Source organism: Aythya ferina, assembly GCF_964211825.1.
Source record: "Aythya ferina genome assembly, chromosome: 4".
NCBI lineage: Eukaryota > Metazoa > Chordata > Aves > Anseriformes > Anatidae > Aythya > Aythya ferina.
This window is the reverse complement of record NC_140300.1, coordinates 39084024-39101586: the sequence shown is the minus strand read 5'-3', so window position 1 is coordinate 39101586 and position 17563 is coordinate 39084024. Positions and strand designations below refer to the sequence as shown.

The following is a 17563-nucleotide window of genomic DNA, read 5'->3' as shown; positions in this document are numbered from 1 at the left end:
TGTGAAAGAATATCAAAATACTTTTATGCATCAGTTTAGCTTGTTGTAAGGGAGCTATCATTCTCCAAGAGTAGTATCAAAACAGCCTGTTATTGCCTATTCCTTGATATCAACAGGTAATGTGGGAAAGGACCATAGTACTTGGTAAGGCAGTAGAAATGTCATACCTTAAATAGTAAAATAATATTTTAAAAAATATTATTTCAGGCTGAAGTTGTTCTTCTTCTTTTCCATGCCTATTTTTTATGCAGGACTACTTCTGAAGCCTATTTTGGTTGTACTTCAAAGAAGACGGCAATATTGTCTAGAAGACAGTAAGGAAATCTGAGAATCTAGAACTTGTACATATAATCATCTCTCTACCAGTGATTTAACAGTATTTGAGTAAAAAACTGACTCGTGAATGTGCCTAATTAAAAAGGCAGTTTATTAAATTGAACTGATCTCTTAGCCTTAATGAATGGTGATTTTTTTTTTTGTTTTCTTTTTGATTTTTCTTTGTTTTTGAGTTTAGAAGGAAAAATTAGTGTAGCGCTGATGGAATTAATTAACAACCTATAGTTTGTCTAGGACAGTAGGCTTATGGCTGCAAGAAAAACAGTTTTCAAAATTCCTACCTTTAAATTTAAGTAGAACTTTGATGAGAAATCCAGTCTTACACTGTTTTTTAATCTCATTTTAGAAAGAGGCGTGTTATTACTTCTGAGATACCACATGTTTCCAGTATGGAGTATAACTGAATTGGAAAACATGATGTAAGAAACAACAGTAAAGAAAGATGTATTGACTTACAGAAACAAACATTGTATGTTAAGTTTTGCAAAAAATAATAGATTTCACCAAGGAAAATAATAATAGAAAAATATAGAAATAGAAAAAATAATAAAATATTAATAATAAATACTGATAATCAATATCTCTGTTTAATTAGAAGGGGTCTTGATATCATTTGAGTATCTGGACCATCTTCTTTGCTGACTTAGGGAAGCCTCAGAAAAACAAATGGTGGAAGTAAAGGTAAATTTGACCTTCCATGTGCAGTGTATGGATCGTTCTCTAGTACTTTTGAGTTACTCTTTCATTGGTGAAATAAAACCTGTAATCTGTTCCTTTATTTTCAAGGCAAATACTGCTTTTAAGGTATCAGCATCCAAAAGAAATAACAGCATCCTGACAGTGTTGGTGCTTTGTTAGTTGTTCAGTATGAATGAGAAGGGCCTAAATAGCAAGACTTGGACACTAAGCCTAAAATTCAGTATTAAACTGAAAAGGTGGAAAAACACATGAAAACAAACAAACAAACAAACAAAAAAAAAACAAAAAAGAAAAAGACACTATTTTTTCTCCTTATTTCATTATGATGACATCATGAAAACACTTAATTTTAAGTCAGAAAATGCTTCATTTGCTTGGAGGGCTCCAAGTGTGACCAGCAAATCACAGATTAAGGCATACTTTCAGCCTTGTTCCTAGTCATTTTCATCTATTTGTGAATTCCTTGTCCTTTTCTTTCTAGTAACAAAGCTATGTTGAAGGTCAACAGACAGTGCCAGGAAAACTTTGGAATTGATTTTGGTAAATATTACTGTTATAATATGTCAATCACACATATTCCTCTCTACAACTCTACTGTGGGACCAGTTACAGTGATAACAATATATCCCAGGCATATTGGGTCAGATTATTTTGCATTTTCTATAGGCTTTGCAGAGGAGTTCTTTCTTTGCCCTTGCTTAAAATTGCAGTCGTTAACCAAGCAGAAATTTCACTCTTTGTTGAATTTTGTTCATGTGATGAATTGCGTAGTACGCTTATTATTATTTTTATTTCATGTAAGAATTCTGATTTTCAGTTTCTTTCCTTTGTAGTTTTCATATGAACTTCAAAGAGGATGTACACAGATGAGGTGGTAATGTCTGTTGTTGAATGCTTGCTGAAAAGAGATTGTTATCATATTTTACAGAGGAAAATTGCTTGACAACAGTCTAACTCCAGAATTACAGTATATTAATCACCAGAAACATTTATAGTCAGTATGTCTTCTGCGTATTAAAATAAGAATCTATAATGTACAAGCAATATGTACATACATCTGACAAAATAAAAGCATGTCATGATACTGCTACACTTAAAGTAGCATTACAAAAATAAAACAATTGATGCTTCAATAAGCTGAAAGTCTTTATTTATTTATTTATTTTCCAAATAGAGTAAGTTTCTCGTGTGTATAGTCTTCTAAAAAGTAGGGGGGTTGTTGGTATATTTGAGAAAGGCTTCTCTTCTACAATACTTTTTATCTTATCACAGATCATAAAAAACACCTGTAGTTCCCAATTTCAGATAACTTGAGACCCATATGTATTACTATAACTTTTGAAAAGTTTTTTTTTTATGATAAGGCATAGGATTCCTAATCTTAAAGAAGTGGAGTTTTGTTGCAAGATAGTAAAATGTAATATAAATTCAATTTTTTTTTATTATAAGTTACAGGCTGTTTCTTTCAACTGGAAATACTTAGGGGAGCTAACGGCTGTTGTGTTATTAAAAATTAAAATATCTTTAAATGTGTTTTATTATTTATGTATGATATTGTTATTCACTACTTGCTGTTGGGAAAAAAAAAATAATAATTTGCAGTTAAAATATTTTCTGTCTGTATATAATAAAAGCATTTCAGTAGTGGACAATTGAATTAGCCAGAAAGGAAAAAGAGGTTTATTCATGTAGAGTATCCTAGCAACTGACAAATATCAGAATTTTAGACTGACAGAATTAAAAAATGGTACCAATTACAAAATGACACCTATGATAGATTTTGAATGTGTTAAAAATACGTTCTCTGATTGCTTTTTTTTAATTGATTAACTTGTTGCAATGAAGTCATTATTTTATTTGCATTATCTGTTGAGGTACTATTATGTGGTGTAAATGCCTGGAGTAACTAGGAAAATAAAACTAACATTCACATTTTTAGGAAAAGGTACAGCATTGAAGAGGCTTTCAGGGTAGGGCATAACTGCTTTATCTGAGCGTTCCCTAGGCTCCCAGCCTTAGATGCTATCGCGCTGGGGAAACTTGGTGTGCTAGCTCTAAGGAACAGCACGGAGCATAGAGTGGAGTGGAGACACCACGGCTAGGCTCTGTAATCAGATGGGACCTCGATTGTTCTTGTGCACAAAGCTGCACTTTTTGCCACCCTAAACCAAAGACCTGTCATGTTTTGACAAATGCTGTACCCTAGTGTACTTTTTGCTCATTATAATATCATTATAATACCAAAACACACCTCCATCCCAAAAGCTACCCGCCTCCAAGGTGCGACCACCCCTCACTGAGCATGCGCTCTGAATTTCTCGGAGCCTATTGCTTTAAACGGAGACGGGAAAACTTTACACCAATCATAACTAAGATATGCTTGACTAGAGCCACTCAAGCTCCACCTAAAAGATAGAAAATAATATAAATTGGCCGAAGAGAAAGGGGATGTTAGGGAAGATACCACCGTCAGGGGAGATACCATCCCGAGGACAACATCCTTAGGACCTCCTGACTCTTGGGATCAGTCGACGGGCTGAGCCTCTCTTCCCCCCCCCATTGGGACGCCTTTGGGTGAGATCTGAATACTTGCTTATAAACCTCTATAGAGTCTTTGATCCTTTTAACGCGTTTATTTCTAGGCTGCGCACCTGTAACACCTGTAACATCTGTAACATCTGTAACACCTATAAACACCTGTAACATCTATAACACCTATAACACCTGTGTATTTTATGCATACTAGCTTGCTTTTGCAGACAGTTACTATCGCTGGCAATCCAAAAGAACCTGATTATCTGTTGCTGTAATAAACCATACTTGATTGCATTGTGATAACTCTCATTGAGTGCAACGAGGGTGAGGGTGGTTATCCGTGATAGTTCAGTGTTCTGAATCTAACCAGACCCCCAGGCGGTTAATGCATTTTTGGTGAATGTCCGAACGGACCCCCAGATGGTTAATGCGTTTTTGGTGAATGTCTGAACGAACCCCCAGGCCGTTAATGCGTTTTTGGTGAATGTCTGACTGGACCCCCAGGCCGTTAATGTGTTTTTGGTGAATGTCCGACTGGTTCAGTAACCTGAATCTGACCGGGCCCGTAACGGTTAATCAGCTACACCCCTTAACGCGACACATTATTGTCATGGAACGATGCTTTTTTAGTGTGTAAATGGATATCTTTCGTCATTCTAAATTATAGTTTCTTCCAAGCGTGAAGTCATGACAATGGATATTTGTGTTTATACTGAACTTTATCGTGACCAATTATCAGAAGACTTGTAAGAGAGGAAAGGTGAATCAAAATTTTAGAACTAATTGAAGTGTATTGAAGCAGCTGTTGGTTATAATAATAGTAAGAATAGTAAATTCATTTAAAATTCAGTAATGTTGAACAACATCTGCTTTTATGTTTTCCATATAAATTTAGTATTCTTGCTTTTGGTCTTCATTGTGTGAGAATGTTGATTTCCAATTTGAGAAAATATTGATTTCTTTATGAAACTGATGGAAAGCTTATTGGTTTAGGTGGTTGTTGGATTTTGTTTCTATTTCCATATGCTTGTGAAGGCAGATCCAAAAAGCCAGTCTGTACTCAGGTATTCTGGTTCACAGGTATGGTTTGGATTTTTGATTGTGATTCAAGGGAAAAAGTTCTGTGAACAGCCACCAAGTCCTGGAGTTTCTAGTTCATTTCCTATTTGACAGTTATTTTTCCTCTGAGTCAAAACAGAGCTTTAAAACAGAAACAAACAAAAAAGAACAGAAAAAAAAAAAAACCCACCCTGCACTATAGATAATCTAATTTTTGTCAGTTTCAACAAGTAATGTTTTCTTTTTTTATTACATTAAATAATAGACTGTTTCAAACCAACAGTTTTATTCCTAATGATCAAATAATTCATTAGTTAGATTCCCTCAATCTTAGCAAGATCCATTAAAACATACAAACCGTAAAACTAATCAACAGTTCAGATACTTTCAGTGGCTATTGTAAATATTTGGATATAGGGGAAAAGTGGTTGTTAAAACAACATTGTTTTTTATTATTTACACCAACTACCTTAGCTTCCATTTTATGAAAAGAAAGGTGTATATCATTTTCTCACTGTTTTTGAAATTATTCTAGAGGTAATCTGCATAACATTGAACACAACTGAGTTTGTTTGGTCTAAAGGTATCTTGAAGCAAATAATATTTTCATAGCACGTTACATAATAGACTAGGTGTGAAATTAGTTTTATGGTGAATGGACATCCTGAAACTGGTTAGCCTTTTCTTATGTACAGATTCTCTCTTATATATCTGCATTTTTTCATAGGTAGTAAAATATACTTCAATGTATGAATTATTCTTGAAGTGTATAGAGGAGTACCTAAATACCTCCTCAGCTATTTTGATATTGTTGTATTCATTACGATTTAGAATTTTACATAATTGATCTAAAAATATTAAGTTGTAAAGAAAAAGAAAAGTTAAAATTGATGTTCTATGTTTGTGACAGTTTTATAGTTACAGATTCTCGGTATCTCTGGTATATAATTTCATTTATACTGAAAATGGATTAGGAAGAGTTTTATTAAGTTCTAATGTTACAGATGTTTTTCAAATGTTGTTACAGGACCTCATTAGTACTGCTGCAGAGCTTCCGTGTCTATCTTTTCAAGTTTTTCACTCCCAAGAGAAAGGATTTTGCTCTCCATTTGGTTGAGTAAAGCTGAATCTCAGCTACAGGGATACATAAGAAGCCACCTATGTACTGGTTTAAGTTGTTAAAAATGGGCATTCATGTATAAGGTAGTTTAGGAGAAAATTATTTAATCTGAAATGTCTGATTATGCAGCACAAAAAAAGTGGAAAAGCACAAAACAAACAGAACATTCATCTCCAGACCAGAAGAGTGAATTTGCTAATTGATGAAATTGCTTTTTGCTGGAAAACGTCTTTTTGCTAGGACAGAACAATTTCCTGTAAATATACTAATTTGGGTTTAACTTTCTTAGCTCTAGCAGTACAAGTCTGTTTGAAGTCCAATAGTTCAACGACTGAAAATGGACTAGGTATATGGGAGATATGATGTTTTGGGTTTAAAACCTGATTCACATCTAGGTTTTAAACCATAGCTTATTCTGACATCTTCTGCCAATTTTTCCTGCACCTTTCCCCTTTCTGATGGTATACCAGCAGAACTACTAGCTGGCCACATTTTAAATCCTGTAGTTGAACAGATACTAATATATATTTGTTTTGTTTTGTTTTCCTGACGTAGATGACTCTGACTACAGCATCTCCTTGATTCAGAAGGACACTGCACAGAGAGAGTGGGGCTGGCAAGGTGAGTGATGCTTCAGTTAGAGCAGGAGCAAGTCTTATCAAGCTAGCCTTTCTGGTCTCAGTATTTTTAAGCATTGGACTGTTCTTTGATTGTACTTGAAATGGTTTGATACTGTTGTAACAGCAACACTTAAAATCAAAAATTCTACAGCTAGACTGTCATTTCTCGTTGATTCCAGTTACACACTTTAGCTCCTTGACCTAGATTTATATCCAAGTTCCAAGTGATATCAATGCAAGTTCTGTCTGAAGAGTACATAGAGAGTATGTATTCAGCATTTTAAATTTTTTCAGTATGGATTGGTAGCTAGACATTTAAGTTTGCCTTAGCAGTTACAAAATAGGTCAAAGCTAATAACTATAAACCATAACCATTTCTATTTACGCCATGTAATATCCTATTAAGGTGCTGGTTGAGTGGTTTCATGACATGTCTAATATTTAATTGAAATATTTATTGTTAATTTGGGAGCATCTCTTGCTATGAGATTTTTCATACTCTTTTCTGTAATTTCCCTCTACTGACATAAATATGATTATAAGAAAGTCCTGCATAAGGTCCTCTAGGGAAGACTGAAACAGTCAAAAGCAGCACACTTCTTTACCTTGAGAAAAATTGCAAAAGGCAGTGCTGTTCAGGAAGCAGTAGTAGTTTGGGCTTATACTCAGTCAGTACATACCTTTTGACAGTCCTTGCCTCAAGGGCTACTGCCAAGGCTTCAGTGGAAATTAAAACTGACCCTGACCGGTGGAACTCTGAAGAAAGGCAAGACGATTTTGTCTTTTCTGTCTTGAGAGTGATTTGGAGTTGAGTTGTATTTGTACATCAATATACAAACTGCATAAAAATTCATCCCATGGTTGTAAAGTTCTCAATTCAAATACCTACAAATTATCTGAATTGAATTTCTATTTAATGAGGGGACTTTCACATTTCTAAGACACCCTAATAAACTAGATCCATCTAAATCATAGCCTTTCATAAGCTTTTTGACATGAGATGTTTTCACGTTCTATGTGAAAACAAAACAAAAACAACAACAAAAAGCAAACAAACAAAAACACTTTTGCTTTTCTAGGGATTCGGACTTTTTTTCTCTCTGCCTCTCTGTATGAGTATTTCCATGTAACAGAAACCAATAAAACAGTTGCAGACCTAGATACCTACTTCTAAATAAGTATATATAAGCTATCTTCATATTTTTCTGCTACTTTTCTTCTATGTTTTGGCTAGTGTATTTGTTGGAATTGTAATATGAAGAGAGGCGTTAATATAATTAAAAAGCCTTGATGACATGGGGAGAGAGAGGCAGGAGAGATTACTTTCATCACGATTAAACCTGTAGGAGCTTAAGTTGCATTTAGAAGGTAAAAAATTCTAGTTAGAAACTTAAGAGGAAAAAAAAGATAGGAAGAAATATCTCATTTCAACCTTTACTCCTGGAAGAAATAAAATGCCTACAGTAGCTTAAGACCCTAATTCTAATAAAGAAACTTTACTAAGAATCTTATTCTAATAAAGGAATCTAACTCTCATTTTATATTCTATTGTTGCTACACAGACATTTTAACACTGAGACTGGCATCTTTGTCGTTTGAAGTATGCTCAGGTGGCCAAGAAGGCCAACAGCATCCTGCCTTGTATAAAAAGCAGTGTGGCCAGCAGGTCTAGGGAAGTGATTGTCCCCCTGTACTCAGCTCTGGTGAGGCCGCACCTCGAGTATTGTGTTCAGTTTTGGGCTTCTCACTACAAGAAGGACATGGAGGTGCTCGAATGAGCACCAGAGAAGGGCGACGAAGCTGGTGAGGGGTCTGGAGAACAAGTCCTATGAGGAGCAGCTGAGGGATCTGGGCTTGTTCAGCCTGGAGAAAAGGAGGCTCAGAGGCGACCTTATTGCTCTCTACAGGTACCTTAAAGGAGGCTGTAGTGAGGTGGGGGTTGGTCTATTCTCCCACGTGCCTGGTGATAGGACGAGGGGGAATGGGCTTAAGTTGCGCCAGGGGAGTTTTAGGTTGGATCTTAGGAAAAGCTTCTTTACTGTTAGGCATTGGAATGGGCTGCCCAGGATAGTGGTGGAGTCACCATCCCTGGAGGTCTTTAAAAGATGTTTAGATGTAGAGCTTAGTGATATGGTTTAGTGGAAGACTTGTTAGTGTTAGGTCAGAGGTTGGACTAGGTGATCTTGGAGGTCTCTTCCAACCTAGATGATTCTGTAATTCTGTGATTCTATGAATGGAGTTTGAAAGAACTCATATAAAAAAACGTAATGAGTTCATTTAAGGGAGGGATAGGAAAATTTGTTTTAAATAACAAGAAGGCAGTTAAACCAAACAAGTGATTACAGAATTTAAAGTGTTATAGCACAAATCCAAAGAAGTCAAAAACAGGAAAAGGAGCATTAATAACAACCAGTGGCAAAATTAAGATAGAAAGATTTATTTAGAGAACTGAATTATGTATACAATTTCAATAGAGATAAAGGTTCATACGTGTTCTTAGATAATTTATGGAATCTCATTTTAAACTTCTGACATGGTTAGAAAAAAAAGATAGAACAAATAATTCTTTTCTTGACAGCGTTTGATTTTTGGAATTGCCTCTGAAGAGAAGTTCTTAGCCTGTATGCATGCAGTCTTTCTCTGATGCTCTTGACTCTATGATTCTATGATTCTTTCTGCATATTTACAATTACATGCTGAGGATATAAATTCAATATTTCATTACTCTGGTGGGAACTTTACATATACAAAAAGATGTTATTTACAAAAAAAAAAAAAAAAAGGTAACTTAAGACTACCAATACCATCACAAGTAGGTCGTCTTCGAGGTTTTCCAGTGTCAGTATGTTGCATAACAGTATTCCAGTCCCATGTAGACTTTCTATGAGCACATGTAATATGAATTATGTCTATATAAATCCGACAATATAAAATGCATCAATATAAAATAAATTATGGCTGTTATGGGTTAACTCAGATAAAACTGAAAGACATTGTACTTAGACAGTTACTGCAAAGTTCTTCAGCTGCTGCTTATTTTTAAAGTAATTTATTCTCAAACTAATCTTGAATTTCAGAGCTCGAAGGATACATCTGTGTCATGAGGCTATTGACCATATATCTGTGATCAGTGGCATATTTTCCAAAAACTTTGGTGGAAGATTTATTAGCCTATTAGTGGAAAGACCTTCTTTCTTTCCTTAGAAAGATAAAGGAAGTATACATGATTGTGTATAGTTAACACCGTACTTCTGAAAGACTAAAATCACAAAAAAAAAAAAAAAAAAAAAAGTAATATTCCATACGTAGAGTGACAATATTAAACAGCAAAATAAGTATATTCGAAAGCATTTTTATTTAGTAGTTTGTGGGATGCGTATATTGGACTTTAAATTAGAAAATGTTTTGTTGTTTCATTTTTGAATAAGAACTTCATAAAGCAGTGACAGGAGGCTGGGTTTGATGAGATTACATTTATGTTTGTGAATTTGCCACTGATTAGTACATGGTTTTAAAATGTAAGATGTAAATTTATGGATTTCAACTATAAAGAGAAAAACCTTCATACATTTTCTGGAAATGCATTATTCTGTGAAGTCTTTTTTTTTGAATTTGATACCCACATACTGTGTACATTTCTTTGAACTCATCCATTGCAGTGAGTTTAAAAGTAGATAATAAATCATTAACTTTTCACATCAAGCAGTCAGTTCTCAGGATTTCTGAGCATTAGGGAAGATTCTCACTTGCCTAAGGATGTCATTTAAGGAAACTTTTAGAAGGCTGAGAACCACACTATGGAGAAGAGATTGATACAAACTTAACAAACCTAAGCATCACTGCAGAATTCAAATTTAACCATTTAAGGAAAAATCTGTAGATGCTTCCAATTGTTGACGCAAGTGATAGAAAGTTACAATACATTATTCATTTTGCTTAAAATTACTTTACATAATCCCCTTCTTACAGTGAATACTTCTTTATTTATCTGAAAAAGGCTAGGGATTGGGTAGGGAATTTAAAAAAAAAAAAAAAAAAAAAAAAGAGCCAGATCTTCTAATTATTTCTTTGATAATTAGACCATTAACTATATTTTTATAGGAGAAATTCTTTGCATTTAGGTTAGTAAAATCAAAATTATTGCATTTTTAGAAGGGGAATGTAATAAAACAATCCAATAATATTTGTATTTGTGTATTATAACTGAATAAGTCCTCAGGAAGAATGCTATTTCTAATAGAATTTATAGTAAAAAATAAAAATATAAAACTCTTTAATAAATTTAATCAACTCCTTTTCAAACTGAGATTGCAAATTTTCATTCATATTTTGGATATGGTTTTTATTGACGTAGTAAACAGAGAAATAGTTTATTGAGAACTCCATGGAATCTAGCCTAGAAGAATGAGGCTGACAGAAAATCTAGAGAGGCATGACAATTTAATTTAAGATGTAGTCACTGTATACTTTTCTATGGAGGTCTACAGCACATTCTTTTTGAATGCACTGTGACCATCCCATAGTTGGAGATTTGACTGATCCCAACTACTGTCGGGGCCTTATAGCCTACTAGAAAGTGAATATTGTACTTATTCTCTCTCTACTCAAACAGAGAAACAGCTAGAAAGTCTTGTTCATTAACTTAATTTAAGCAAAGTATCTCTCATAAACTGCTGTTCCTGGTTTAACCAAGCAGTTAGCTTTTCTACAAACACTTTTTGATATACTCTATACAAGCTGCTATTGTGAAGAAACATGAGGTGTTTTCAGGGCCACTTTAGTTCTTTGCTGTCATTTGGGTACAGAAGTGTTATTCAGGTTAAAACTGTGTTTGTTCTTTGTGTGTGAAGAGCTCAGAATATAATCTATTAACTTCTAATAATTTCTAAGAACATGTACTGTGAGACAGTGAAGCCAGTCATGGGAGACTAAAGATTTCAATGAAACTGAAGCACAGAATTCTCAATAACACAAGTTAAGGGAGAACTGAGAAATGCATTCTGTAGCAGAGGAAATAATAATGATTAAGATTCAGCTAATAAATAATAAATCAACAAGAGTGTTCATTGGTAGTAATACTATTAAAGAGCAGACTAGATACACTGTTTCTCCATAAAGGTAGGATTTCACTCAATGTGAACAATTTAACACACCTCTGAAGACTTCGCTCTAACTGATCAAAGAAAATTTTATGATCAAAGGTGCTTTTTAGATATGTAAAGGAGCAGTGAGAAAATAACCTGTACTGTGTGAGCATAAACTCAGTATGTAATTCATGACCCTTAATAGCATAAAATCCTGTGGTGTGGACAAGAAAAATTAGTCTGTTGGACATACCCGGGGGAGGGGTGGAAAGCACTTTTGTTTTACAGAGAGAAAATGAGTGGGAGAGCCTTGAAAGAGATGTGCAGAAAAATGCACTGTGATTGACAGAAGCTAGAGGATAAAAGAGAAAAGGATGGGTTTGTTTTTATTTTTTCTTCCTACAGATGACAGCCCTTCACAATTGGAAGGGGGAAGAAGTTGTGTATGGTGCAGCTCAGCTTTCCATTAACATGCTTCTTAGAAGCATTCAAGAGAAAATAGTGTTACTGGAATTTTAGAGGAATGTACAAATAAATGAAAATTAATTGGCTTCTTACTTATGGACTGTTTAAAGTTTGGCTGAGGATTCCTGGTGCAGCACTCTGTAAGAAAGAGTACTCTCCAAGCTCTATAAAACAAAAAGCTCAAAACAACTGAAACAATCACTTCAAATAACAAAATTTAGTATTTTCTTTCACTTACTCTAAAACTAATCACAGTATGAATACTATCAAGCAACTAATATTTCAAATAATGTCCTGGTGAAATGTACCTACAAACAAAAAAGTCACAGACCGGAGAAGATTTCTTTTGAAATAAATGAGAATGTCTTCAAGGTTATACTTATTTGTGTAATCCTAGATCTAATTCTGAACATGGTAAACTAGATTTAAATTTGCTATAGTCATTCAAATAATCTGTATTATCACATGAGTTGATGCCCTTAATAAAACACTTCCTAGCACTTGTTACTTGTGAAGTAGGATTATTCACACACACCGTTTTATTGTCAGAGGGGACTAACCCCACTTTCTGTTCTTCCACACACTCTGCTTCTGAAGAAACTCCTTACACCTGGAATCCTGGAAGGTGACAGGTGATTTTTTGAAGATACGAGGGAGATACACTCTCATTCCTCCTGTAGCCATACCCATGCTTGAATAATAAAAATAAATAAATACATAAGCAAACAAAATTTCCACTTGGAATCATACTTGACCAATAATTTTCCAGATAGTTTTATCAGTCCTTTTCACATAATTTGTTTTTATTAATGAGGTATTAATAACAAATATAATTACAAGTGGGAACCAATATAATAAAAAGAGAGCTAACTTCTCAGCTTACATATAGGCAAAACCTTCACATCTTTGTATAGATTTAACTAACTTAACACTTACAAACCCACTCTTTGGAACATCATATCTTGAGATATATATCCTGAGTGGCTATCCCCTGCGTAAATTTTGAGGAAAAGTTATCCTGTTAAGAAGATTCAAAAGAGCAACTCATGATCGTGATAGATAGAAGCTATTAATAAATAAAAATTGCATAATATTTTAATTTCAAGACTACTGTGAAAATTAACACAAAAATAATGTTTAAGAACATGTGCTAGCTATCTTGACAGGAGGATTTTAGGGATTTCTGTATTTTGATGATTTAGTATCACACCAGCTAAAAAGATTAACATCACAAATTACCTAGAAAAAAAACACACGCATATTCTGATTTGCAGAAGGTCACAAAGCTTTAATTGCAACTTAATCATTTAAGAAACTGTAAGAGGCTTGAATCATGAAAAGAAAAGCAGTCTTACACCATTAGCAGTATATGGAAACGCATGCTCCCAATTTTCTCAGACAGCTAATCCTAGGGAAGAGTAGGTGAAAGACTTCAGTTGTTAGCGATGCTTGGCTGGAAAGCCTAACACCTGTGGTGTATTATAAACTCAGATCTCCTCTGGTTTTGTTTCTACAACAATTTATATATTAAAAAGCTGAATTTAGAAACCATTATACTTTCCTTTTTGAAGAAGTGTGTATATCTCTATCTTGTTTGTTTTTTTTTCATTTGTCATACAGGTGTATTTAGTAGTCTATAAGAAGATATGGGATAATAAGAATGATGTACACTAACTTGCAGCTAATGTAAAATTACCTGATGATATAAATAGAGGCGGTTTTCATGTTTGAACCTCAATCTATTTAAACATTTCTCCTTGCATGCACTAGATGAAAATACACCGAATAATAATCCTGGAAGAAGCAACTGTAACTTAGAACTTCCCAGCTGCAGGTGAGTTCTGTAATCACCCTATTACAGATTCATACTCAATATTTTGTTCATTCTCTTTCCAGCCCAGTATTTATTTATTTATTTATTTATTCATTCATTGTTCCCTTTTGGCACAAATTCAGCAGGAGGCTGAAGAGATCTTCTGTAGAATCTTCTCTGGAGATTTAGGGTGGGAAACGTATATAAGGCTGTTTCATAAAGCACACAGATCAAAGATTAAAGTTAAGACTTAGATAGGCATTCAATCTTCTCAGATGTTTAACCACTGGTATATCTTGTTGCCTGTTAGGATACTATGAAAAAATTGATCAGTGGCAGCACTGTGGGCTGCACTGTGAAACAAAGCTGCAATTTTTTTTTTTTTTTTTTTTTTTTTTTCAGGAATCCTGTCTTGCTTGTATGTTGTGTTCTGGAGAAAGCCTATTGTATCAGTCAGGAGTAGGATGAAATTTTATGTATTCTCCAGGCTAGTTTGGTTCAAGCTGCGCAACAGTGAATTTTGGAGACACTGTATAGCTACTAACCAGTGGTTCTTCAAGTTCCCTGTCTAGCTTCTTAAGCTCTAAGTCCTGTGTAGACATGCTCTGTGTCTTTCTGCATGTAGATGAGGGCTATTGTTTCCAGAACCAGTCTGTAACTTGTGTGATGCTGAATCTTGAGTCCTGCTTTGGATTCCATTCACATTATTTTTGCTTAGAGCACAGGCAAGCAGCAGCAAGTCATGGACTCACTTTCAACAGAGGCTGAGCTGAGTCTGTTTTGTTCTGGTGTAGAGACAGTTTTGAGCAAGGAGAAAATCCTCACATAGCCAGTCGTGAGTGGTAGCTGACAGCACCAGGTCCCAAAAGAAAATGGCACCTGACTGTGTGAAAGTTTTTCCCCTGTTTCCCTGTCAACCTGTTTGACTCTCGGTAGAGGAGTACTGGAAGTACTCAAACAACATATACTGGTCAGCAGGTACAGCATATACGTGAGGAGCTGAATGCCAGATTATGCTTGGAGGCATTGCTTTTAATTGTCACTTCTTAGCCCAGGCCAATACTTTGCCATATAAGTACCTCTAATTTGTTCATATTCCAAGTGAAATGGCTAGAGCTCTAAAACAAATAGAAGAGACACTTGACAGCTGGCATGAGTCACAGTGATGATGTGGAAGCTTGGAGCTGTGCTTCTTACAGTCTTGTTCACAGACCACGAAGACCTGAGCTATAAGCTGTTTGGCTCTACTTCTAAGTGAACGCCTTAATCTCTGGCAACATTACTGAGAGGAAAATGTGAGCAGCTGAAAGACTGATGTGGAAGAACCATGCACATCAGGAGTGTAACGAAGAACCTTCATGATTGTAAAATATATTAGCTGAATGCCCTTCCATCCTGTACACATTAACAGGTTATCATCCCAAGAAACCTGTTGATTATAAGTTTTTCTCTAATATTTTAATTTCGTAAGCTCTAGAGCTCTTTATTTGCCTGTTTTTCTAATCACATGTTAGAGTAGGTAAATTTCCAGGACCTACTTTAGGTAACCCTGTGGAGCAAATTTTTTGTTTCACTTTTGTTGTTTACATCTTATTTTTTAGGACAACCTTAAAGACCTGATTTCTCTATTGAGTTTGAATGTACTGAAAAAGTGAACAGGAGCTATAGCAGATCCTTGAAAAACTACGGTAAGTACACATGAATATGGCCTAGTTAGAAGTTTAAGGAAAAACAATCTTGTAATTAGGTCAGTTGTAAATATCTTTAATTGAAGCTGAGAGAGTGTCAGCTAAGAATTCTAATAACAGACAAACTTGTGGTTTGGTTCTCTCCTCCACTTTCTCAGTTTTTGCCCTCTCCCTCCTCTACTAAAGTTCATCTTAAAGATGCAATGATGAATTTTTTTTCAGTAGGTCTCTTTTTGCTTATATTTATACCTTTAATTGCAGCAACTCCATGCATTCTAAATGTAAATATATTTATAAAAGAATCCAGCAAGATGAATATTTGGATATAGCCAAATTCTCCAAAGACTTAGAGACTGGGATACAGACTCGTTATTTTTATTCCAGAAGAATAAAATTATAAGTAATGGTTGTAAATGGAAAGCAATGAATTTAATTAAACTTAAAGATTAGAAATAGGGCTGAAGGTATTCAACAAATTTGAATGTATTACTGGAATGTCTGCTTGAATTTGGCTCAGTCAACGAGTTTGTTCTAAGGGAGTTCTTCATACTATAACTGGTAATAAAAGATTTGGAATCGCAATAGTACTAGAGAAGCTGTATATGAAAAACAATATGAAAACACCCAATAGCCACTAGCCAATATGGCAGTTCAGAGAGCCTGCTTAAAATTAAAAATATGCAGCTGTGACAGTGCTGAGAAGAACATATATCTATTCAGCTCAAGGCTTAATATTAACATGCAAAGAAGCTGAGGGATGTCTTTTCAATGCATAAGGATTTATGAAGTAGATAGGAACGATCAAATCCTGCAAATGCTTCAGCTCAAAAAAATTGTAGTGGGAGTAAAATTACTCAAGGATGTATTAGAAGAGTGAGCCTACTAAGTGGGTAGACAGAGGACAGACAAGATTACAGTGGTTATGGACTGCCACTGCCACCAAAATAACTATAATTTTATTTTGAGTTTAAGGAAGCAGGACAAAACTAATATGGTGTGTGTAAACAGAGGAGGAATGAGGCTGGACATTGACTGGTTAATTAACCAACAGCTTTGAGTTGAGCACCACTTCTGTGTTAATAATGCTATTTTTAATTGTACACATGTTTTAGTTGTAACATTTCTTTAATAAAACCGTGACTGTTCATTTTAGTCCTAGGTGGCTAATTTCAAATTGAAATTTTGATTATGATCACATACAAAAATTCTTTCTGGCTTTCTTTCTCTTTTCCTTATTTCTTTCATTTTTAAAAAATATTTTTTTCCTCCAAGCTTGAATAGCTAAAATGTTTTGGCCACTTAGAAGGAAATTACAACAAAAAAAAAAAAAAAAAAAAAAAAAGGAGGGGGGTGGATTCTAAATAAGAAATATGAACGTCTAACAGGATGATCCCAAAGGGTCTAAGGATACTACCCTAAGACAGGCAGGTCCAGGCCTCCTGTCACTCAGAAATGACTATATCCTACTTTTTATTTTGATGTTATATGTTATTTTGTTTACCAGAAAGATTGTCATTTTTTGGGGGGGGATGATTGTGGATCTTACTGAACATGCTTTTCAGGGTTGCTCAGATTTCTGTTTTTAAGACCTATGATTTAAAAATTTATCTATTCTTTCCTGTTTGATTCAGTGTGGTGTGAAGCATAAAATTAATGTAGAACTATCATACCCATAAAATTCTTTGTGAAGAAATAGCAAGCTGCTTTTTCACTGTCCGTACCTCACCAACAGGATATGAAACATGGAAACACTTCCCTTAAAAACTGAACAAAGGTTTGTAGGCTACCCTTCTATACAGAAAAATCTTCCATTGTTGCTAAAAAAATTCTGATGATCTTGGTTTTCTCCTTTCTACTCTTCATTATTTTAAGGGGATACAAGGTGAGTAAAATAAAAGGTGTTACTTGCGGCGTTAGAGCTAACTAACTCAATCTCCTAGCGATCAGCATTTGATCAAATCTGTCTTTGTGAAAACTTTATCAGTAAGTCATTTTTTTTTTTTACAGATTACTATAGTACTGACATTTTTGTGAAACATTTGAAAATAACCATTTTCATTTGTATTTTCAATGAATGCTATTTTAAAAAGTATGCGTACTTTTATGTGTAAGCCATAAGAAACGAATACTCTGTATTTGCGACC

General features: G+C 34.6%; 1 long non-coding RNA gene across 5 annotated transcripts in view; it reads left to right on the top strand.

The window, feature by feature from the left end:
• LOC311435584 overlaps positions 1-17563 on the top strand; it is a 142149-nt gene that overhangs the window by 23489 nt on the left and 101097 nt on the right. For 4 of the 5 annotated variants that reach the window (XR_014692222.1, XR_014692224.1, XR_014692225.1 and 1 more), the window contains exons 2-5: positions 6305-6370; positions 13689-13752; positions 14134-14149; positions 15333-15419. This is a non-coding gene — a long non-coding RNA (uncharacterized lncRNA). The remainder of the gene's footprint in view (positions 1-6304; positions 6371-13688; positions 13753-14133; positions 14150-15332; positions 15420-17563) is intronic. The other variant, XR_014692223.1, reaches the window with a different exon arrangement.